At 40.9% G+C, this 7,753-nt stretch overlaps 1 long non-coding RNA gene across 2 annotated transcripts; it reads right to left on the reverse strand.

The window, feature by feature from the left end:
* Positions 1 to 756: 756 nt before the first annotated feature.
* Positions 757 to 7,531, reverse strand: LOC142760672 (uncharacterized). 2 transcript variants are annotated; one of them, XR_012883352.1, is made up of 11 exons: positions 7,070 to 7,531; positions 5,931 to 5,995; positions 5,126 to 5,164; positions 4,910 to 5,012; positions 4,725 to 4,790; positions 3,941 to 3,991; positions 2,556 to 2,606; positions 2,376 to 2,440; positions 1,435 to 1,485; positions 1,262 to 1,314; positions 757 to 1,051 (listed from the first exon to the last, which is right to left on the reverse strand). It is a non-coding gene; the product is annotated as an uncharacterized LOC142760672 (long non-coding RNA). The 2 variants fall into 2 exon arrangements; XR_012883353.1 differs by lacking the exon at positions 2,376 to 2,440.
* Positions 7,532 to 7,753: the final 222 nt, after the last annotated feature.

The following is a 7,753-nucleotide window of genomic DNA, read 5'->3' on the forward strand; positions in this document are numbered from 1 at the left end:
GGAGAGAGAAACACAGCCCATGTCCTGGCTGTGTTATTAAAATAACTGTCTATGATCTCTGTGATAGGTTTTATCACATAGATCACCTGATCAGGGACCAGTCACAACGGTCCCTGATGGTTTCTGTGCCAGCTGCTGACACAGGCAGGTTATGCACAGTGCATGCGCGCGCCATTTTGTGTGTGAGGGGGGGAATCGGAAGGGGGGAATCAGACGTGGGAGGGGGGGTGATTCATCTGGGGTATACTGGGGAACACTTATTACCCTTTCTCTCTAAGGAGTTATTCCATGAGAGGAGAGAGAAAGGGTAACGATCTGCCGCTTTGCAGTGACCGCCGTGATTTAACGAATCACGGCGATCACGTGACCAGAGACCACTCGTTATGGTCTCTGGTTGTTGCTCCGAACCCTCAACTACCTCCGGTAACTGAGAGAACGGAGCTTTGATCATTTATTTTGGCGCTACATTAGGCTAAAGCGCTGCCGTGTAAAGGCGGCGCCTTAGCCTAAAGCCCCTTAGTGACAGCCGTGAAAAGGTGTATTGGTGGTCACTAAGGGGTTAAAAAAGATATTTCCATTGATGGGAATTAATTTCCTCCATGGAGAATGGTTACAAAGCCGAGTGACAACCATTATGGTCATCATCAGAACTCCTCCAGGACTTTCCCAGACTCTCCCCTCTCCACAGCCACATAACTCTGTTTATTTACCCATAAAGCAGGAAAGACATGAAGTGAAAGAGAAAACAGAAGAACAGAGTTTTTAAAATTTATTTTTTTAATTTCCGCAATGATAAATCCAGGTGGCAAATTTGGGAAAGGTATTGCCGCTGATGATGATTGATGTTCGGGCTCTACATGTTGTCTCGTAGCTTTGTGTTTGATGTCCTATATGCCGCCTCAAATAAAATACTCCCTTTCCCTTTCGAGGATCCAGTAAGTCTTCGTTGACTTTTCAATGTTTGTTGATAGAAAAGTTATTTTCTGCGTTTTTTTTTTATAAGATGTCAAATTGTGCGTATTAAAAAGTGATGATGGTTCTTCATGGTGACCTGTAGAAGAACACATATTTTATAACCAGAAGAATACGACCATGACACACAGCGGAGTAACATGCAGTCACAGGGCCCCAGAGCAATATATGGCCCCACATCACCCCACCCACCAGGACTAATAGGTGTGGGAAATGGATGCGACTGAAAATTCATAGAATAGAGAGTTTACTGTAGTCTGCCCCTGTCTATGGAGGGTCATATACTCACTGGTGATGTGCTCATATTCTGATGTCATTTTCTGAAATTATAGATGTTCTTGTCTGGAAAAAAGGGAATGAGTTATACAGATTGATTGACTTATAGCTGTATACAGATCATATACAAAACACATGTCCTGGACTGGGGAATGTCCCTGTCTGGGGAGGGTCTCATATACTTACTGTTCAGTCTGATTTTTTGCTGCCCATAGCGGAAACTGTTGATGTTATTGTCTAGAAAAAAGGTAAGAAATTAAGCAGATTGATTGACAGGTCACTGTCACGTTGCAGTATATTGGTCATTATTATTCATCAGTATTTATAAGCCAAAACCAAAACATAATTAGAAAAAGAATAATATAAATATTCACAACTCTTCTGTGTTTTAGACCAGTTTCTATTTTTTGCTTACAGATACTGATGCAAAATACTGACGCGTGAAAGTTGCCTTATAGCTATATATATATATATATATATATATATATATATATATATATATATATACATTTCCGAATACATGTCCTGACTGGAGAATGTCCCTGTCTGGATTGAAACCCAGAAGCTCCTGTCCCAGGCAGCAGCTCATCTCATTGAGCTATAGGGGATGTTAGAGAGCTCCACTGCTGAATCTGCTGTCTAGGTTTTCTTGACTTTTGCGCCTCTGGATTCCTTTCCTTTATTGCCTGATTGGTCTCAGTCTTTTGGTTTACTATATAATCCTGTCCCTTGCCCTTCCTGATTGTCAGACTATTGAGATTCCTGCCTGTAGTCTAGTTCCATCTGTCTTACTCTACAAACTGTTGCTGCTCATTTGTGTACCGAAATTGAATTATTTTCTGACCACATCTCTGCCTCACTCTACAACCTGTTGTCACTTGTTTGAGCACAAATCTTGGATTGATTCCGGACCACATCTCTGCTTTACGCTACAACCTGTTGCTGCCTATCTGTGTATCAAACTTAGATAATTTCCTCAACATGTCTCTATGCTACAATCTGTTGTTGCTTATCTGCGTACCGAACCTGGACTGTTACCTAATTACTTTTGCTATTATTAACCTCCTGCCTGATCGTTTCAGTCACAGGACTTCAAATCTGCCACTGACATTAACATATATACTCACAACTGATGTTCGAATGTTATGATCTTTTGCTACCCATATCTGCAGAAATTTTTTGGTGTTAATGTCTAGAAAAAATGGGAGAAATTAGTTAAACAGATCGCTTAACTTATAACTATTTACACATAATATATGTCCTGGACTGGGGAAGCTCCCTGTCTGGGGAGGGTCTCATATACTCACTGTTAAGTCTGATGTTTTGCTGCCCATTGATTAAACTGTTGATGTTATTGTCTAGAAAAAATGGAATAAGTTAAGTTGATTCATAGACAGGCCACTTTCACACGCCAGTATTTTGGTCAGTATTTTGCAGCCAAAACTTGAAACAGAAAATATATAGAAAAAGTATAATGGAAAAATGTACATCTCTTCTGTGTTTTTGACCCTCTCCCGATCTTGGATATAAATACTAATACAAAATACTGATGTTTAAAAGGGGTCTTATTAGTACACACACATATCACACAAACAGAATACATGTCCTGGACTAGAGAATGTCCCTGTCTGGAGAGGGTCTTATATTGTCGGGATTCAAACCGAGAAACTCCTGCTGCTTTTCTCATTGTACTATAAGGGATTTTGGAGAGTTCCACTGCTGAATATGTTGTCCAGATTTTCTTGACTTTTGCCTCTATGGATTCCATGCTTTATTGCCTGATTGGTCTCAATCTTTTGGTATACTATATAAACCTGTCCTTGCACTTCCTGATTGTCAGACTTTTGAGGTTCCTGTCTGTAGTCTAGTTTCTTTCTGCGTCACTTCACAAACTTGCTGCTCATTTGTGTATCGAAAGTAAATTGTTTCCTGACCACACCTTTGCCTCACTCTACAACCCGTTGTCACTTATATGTATACCAAACTTGGATTGTTCCCAGACCACTTATCTGCTTTAAGCTACAACCTGTTGCTTCTTATCTGTGTATCAAACTTAGATTATTCTCTAACCACTTCTCCGCGTCACGCTACAATCTGTTGTCGCTTATCTGTGTACCGAATCTGAACTGCTAGTTAACTACTTTTGCTATTATGAACCTCCTATCAGATTGTTCCAGCCTCGGTACTTCAAATCTGCCACCGACATTAGGGCCCCATGCAAACGACCATAGATTTCGTCCATAATTACGGACCTATTCATTATTATGTCCGACTGACACTTTCCCGTATATTTACGGGAAGGTGTCCTTACCGTAGAAACCTTCCGTAAAAAATCCTATTTTTTTATTTTATGGATCGGGCTCCCATACTATATAATGGAAACACTGTCCACAAATGCGTATGACTGACCACAGCCGTCTGCGGCCGGATATGCCTGTAATCATAGACTGTGATTATGGGCACGGTCATGTGCATAGAGCCTTATATATATACCCACTACTGATGTTAGGATGCTCTGATATTTTGCTGCCCATATCTGCTGAAATTTTTTTATGTTACTGTCTATAAAAAAAAGTGCAAGAATGAGTTAAACAGACCGATTAACTTATAGCTGTATACACATAAAATACCGACAGAATACATGTCCTGGACTAGAGAATGTTCCTGTCTGAGGAGGGTCTCATATACTCACTGTTTAGTTTGATGTTTTGCTGCCAATAGATGGAACTGTTGATGTTATTGTCTAGAAAAAAGGGAATGAGTTAAGTTGATTGATAGACAGGCCACTTCACACGGCAGTATTTTGGTCAGTATTTTGCATTAGTATTTATAATCCAAATCCAGAAACAGAACATAAATATAAAAAGTATTATTCAAAGTTTTGCACCTCTTCCGTGTTTTGGCCTATAAATACCCATACAAAATACTGACCAAATGACTGCCATGGAAAAGGGGGCTTATAACTATATACACAAACAGAATACATGTCCTGGGCTGCAGAATGTCCTTGCCTGGTGAGGGTCACATTTTGTAAGGATTCATAACCAGAAACTCCTGTGTCCGAGGCAGCAGCTCTTCTCATTGAGCTATAGGGGATGTTGGACAGCTCCACTGCTGAATCTGTTGTCCAGGTTTTCTTGACTTTTGCCTCTCTGGATTCCTTTCCTTTAATGCCTTTTAGGTCTCGCTCTTTTGGCTTACTATATAAACCTGTCCTTGCACTTCCTGAGTGTCAGACTATTGAGGTTCCTGCCTGTAGACTAGTTCCTTTCTCTACAAACTGTAGCACCTTATTTGTGTACCGAACTTGTATTGTTTCCTCACCACGTCTCTGCTTCATTCTACAACCTGTTGCTGCTTATCTGTGTACCGAACGTGGACTGTTTCTTAATTACTTTTGCTATTATCAACCTCCTGCCTAATCATTTTAGCCACCGGTCTCCAAACCTGCCACCGACCTTGACATATATACTCACTATTTATGTTCGGATGTTCTTATCTTTTGCTGCCCATGTCTGCTCGAAAATTTTTGATGTTAATTTCTAGAAAAAAATTAAAGGAATGAACCATTAACTTTTAGCTTTATACACATAATCCACCAACCAAATGCATGTCCTGGACCTGAGGTTGCCCCTGTCTGGGGAGGGTCTCGTATACTCACTAATGATGTTATGATGTACTGATGTTATGCTGCCCAAATCTCTGATGTCAATTTTTGATGTTATGCTGCTCAAATCTCTGATGTCAATTTTTGATGTTAATGTCTAGAAAAAATAGGAAGAAATTAGTTTAACAGATTGGATAATTTATTGCACAGGCAGAATACATGTTCTGGACTAGAGAACGTCCCTGTTTGGGGAGGGTCTTATATACTCACTGTTTATTGTGATGTTTCTGAAACTGTTGATGTTATTTTCTAGAAAAAAGGGAATAAGTCAAACAAATTGATTGATTGATTGATTGATTGATTGATTGATTGTATATATAATACAAAGACTGAATACATGTCCTGGGCTGCAGAATGTGATGATGCTGCTGCCCATGTGACCGCTGCAGCCTGTGATTGGCTGCATTTGTCACTTGGGTTAAAACATCATCCCAGAAGGCCGGGCTGCATGAAGAGCAGCTGGGAAGAATAGGAGCCGTTGCTATGACAAAGATAGACTTTTTTATTATTTTAAACAAAAAACGGTTTTGTATTGTTTCAGATTTTAAATCGCATAGTTTCTGCGGAAAAATATCAACATTTGTTATTTGTTGCGGATTTTAACTCCTCATTGAATTCAATAGGCAAAACCCAAATCAAAAGTGCAACAATTCCGTTGACATTCTGTGGATTAAAAAAACGCACCGCAGGTCAATTTATGATTGTTTTCTAAGCAGATTTTTTCTGCATTCTGTCGATGAAATTTATTCAAATCTCATCCACTTTGCTGCTACGGTAATACACAGTGGATTTTCCATAACGATATCCGTTGTGGAAAATCTGCAAACATACCCAAATGGAAAAATTTTCACCTCTTCCATGTTTTGGGCCCACTTCTGTTTTTTGGCATATAAATAATAATGCAAAATAATGAGCAAGTTACTTATAGCTGTATATATATATAATACACAAACAGAATACATGTCCTGGACTGAAGAATGAATGTCCCTGTGCGTGGAGGGACTCATATACTCACTGCCGATGTTCTGGTCTTCTGAAGTTTTGCTGCCAATATCTGATGGAAATCAACGATGTTATTGTCTGGGGAAAAAAGGGGAAAGTATGAGTTAAGCAGATTGATTGACTGTAGCTGTATACACAGACATCATATAACTCCTGGACTGGAGAATGCCCCAGTCTGGGGAGGGTCTCATATCATCACCATTCAAACACAGAAACTCCTGTGTCCGAGGCAGTAGCTCTTCTCATTGAGCTATAGGGGATGTTGGACAGCTCCACTCCTGAATCTGTTGTGTAGGTTTTATTGACTTTTGCCTCTGGAGTCCTTTTCGTTATTGCCCGATTGGTCTCACTCTTTTGGCTTACTATATAAACCTGTCCCTTGCACTTCCTGATTGTCAGACTATTAAGGTTCCCGCCTGTAGTCTAGTTCCTTTCGCTACAAACTGTAGCAGCTTATTTGTGTACCGAAATGTAATTGTTTCCTGACCACATATCTGCTTAATACTGCAACCTGTTGCTTCTTATATGTGAACCAAACTGAGATTATTTCCTAACATCTCTGCCTCACGCTATAATCTGTTGCCGCTTAAAGGGGTTTTCCCATTTTGGACATTTATGGCATATCAACAGGATATGCATTAAAAGTCTGACAGATGTGGGTCCCAGAGTCCCATGTGGGTCCCCGCGCCTATCTCTAGAACGGGGCCTCCTAAACCCTGTTCTAGCTTATTCGACTCCGCTGCCTCCCGACCACTTCCTAAGTGCTCGCTGAGCTACGCTATTTCCGTAACTCCCACAGAAGTAAATGGGAGTTACTGAAACAGCGTAGCGCGGCGAGCTACGCTGTTTCAGGAACTCGGTAGCTACGGAAACAGCGTAGCTCGCCGTGGTACTCTGTTTCCGTAACTCCCGACCACCTAACCAGGATGTGGCCAGGAGGCAGCGGGAGCAGAGTGAGCTAGTAGTGGGTTTAGAGGGCCCTGTTCTAGAGATAGGTTCGGGTCCCAGGGAATTGTCCAAGGTGGGAAACCCCTTTAAGTGCGTACTAAACCTGGACTGGTACTTGAGCGCTTTTGATATTATCACCCTCCTGCCTAATCATTTTGGTCACAGGTCTGCAAATCTGCAACCGACCTTGACATATATACTTACTTCTGATGTCCTGATGTTATGCTGCCCGTATCTCATAAAAATTATTGATGTTAAGGTCTAGAAAAAAAGGTAAGAAATTAGTTATACAGATGGGTTGACTTACAGTATATGCAAAGACAGAATACATGTCCTGGACTGGAGAATTCCCCTGTCTGGGGTGGGTCTTTTATACTCACTAATGATGTTAAGATGTTATGCTGCCAATGTCTCATAAAAATGATTGATGTTAGTGTCTATAAAAAAAAGGGAAGAAATGACAAAAGGGGTTGTCCAGGCATGGAGTAGTTTTCATACTGATTACGTATGCACAGGATACCTGGTCCCTGCACCGATCAGCTGTTTCGGCTGACTCTGAGCAATAGATGTCAGGGTCAGTAGCAGATGGCTCCAGTCACAGTATAGTGGCCATGCTGCAAGACAGCAGCTCTGCTCCTATTCAAGTGAAAAGAGCCATCTGCTTCCGACACCGTTAACTGCATAAAATCTGGTGCCCAGAGGCAGCCGGAGCAGCTGATCGGTGTGGGGTCCGAGTGTCGGATCTCCACCAATCATATACTGATGACCTATACTTTTTAATTTTTTCATCAGTGGAGCTGTATGAGGGCTTGTTTTTGTGAGACGAGCTATAGTTTTTATAGGTACCATTTTTGGATACATGCAACTTTTGGATCACATTTTTTTCCA

The sequence above is a fragment of the Rhinoderma darwinii genome, chromosome 4 (genome assembly GCF_050947455.1).
Source record: "Rhinoderma darwinii isolate aRhiDar2 chromosome 4, aRhiDar2.hap1, whole genome shotgun sequence".
NCBI classification, from domain to species: domain Eukaryota; kingdom Metazoa; phylum Chordata; class Amphibia; order Anura; family Rhinodermatidae; genus Rhinoderma; species Rhinoderma darwinii.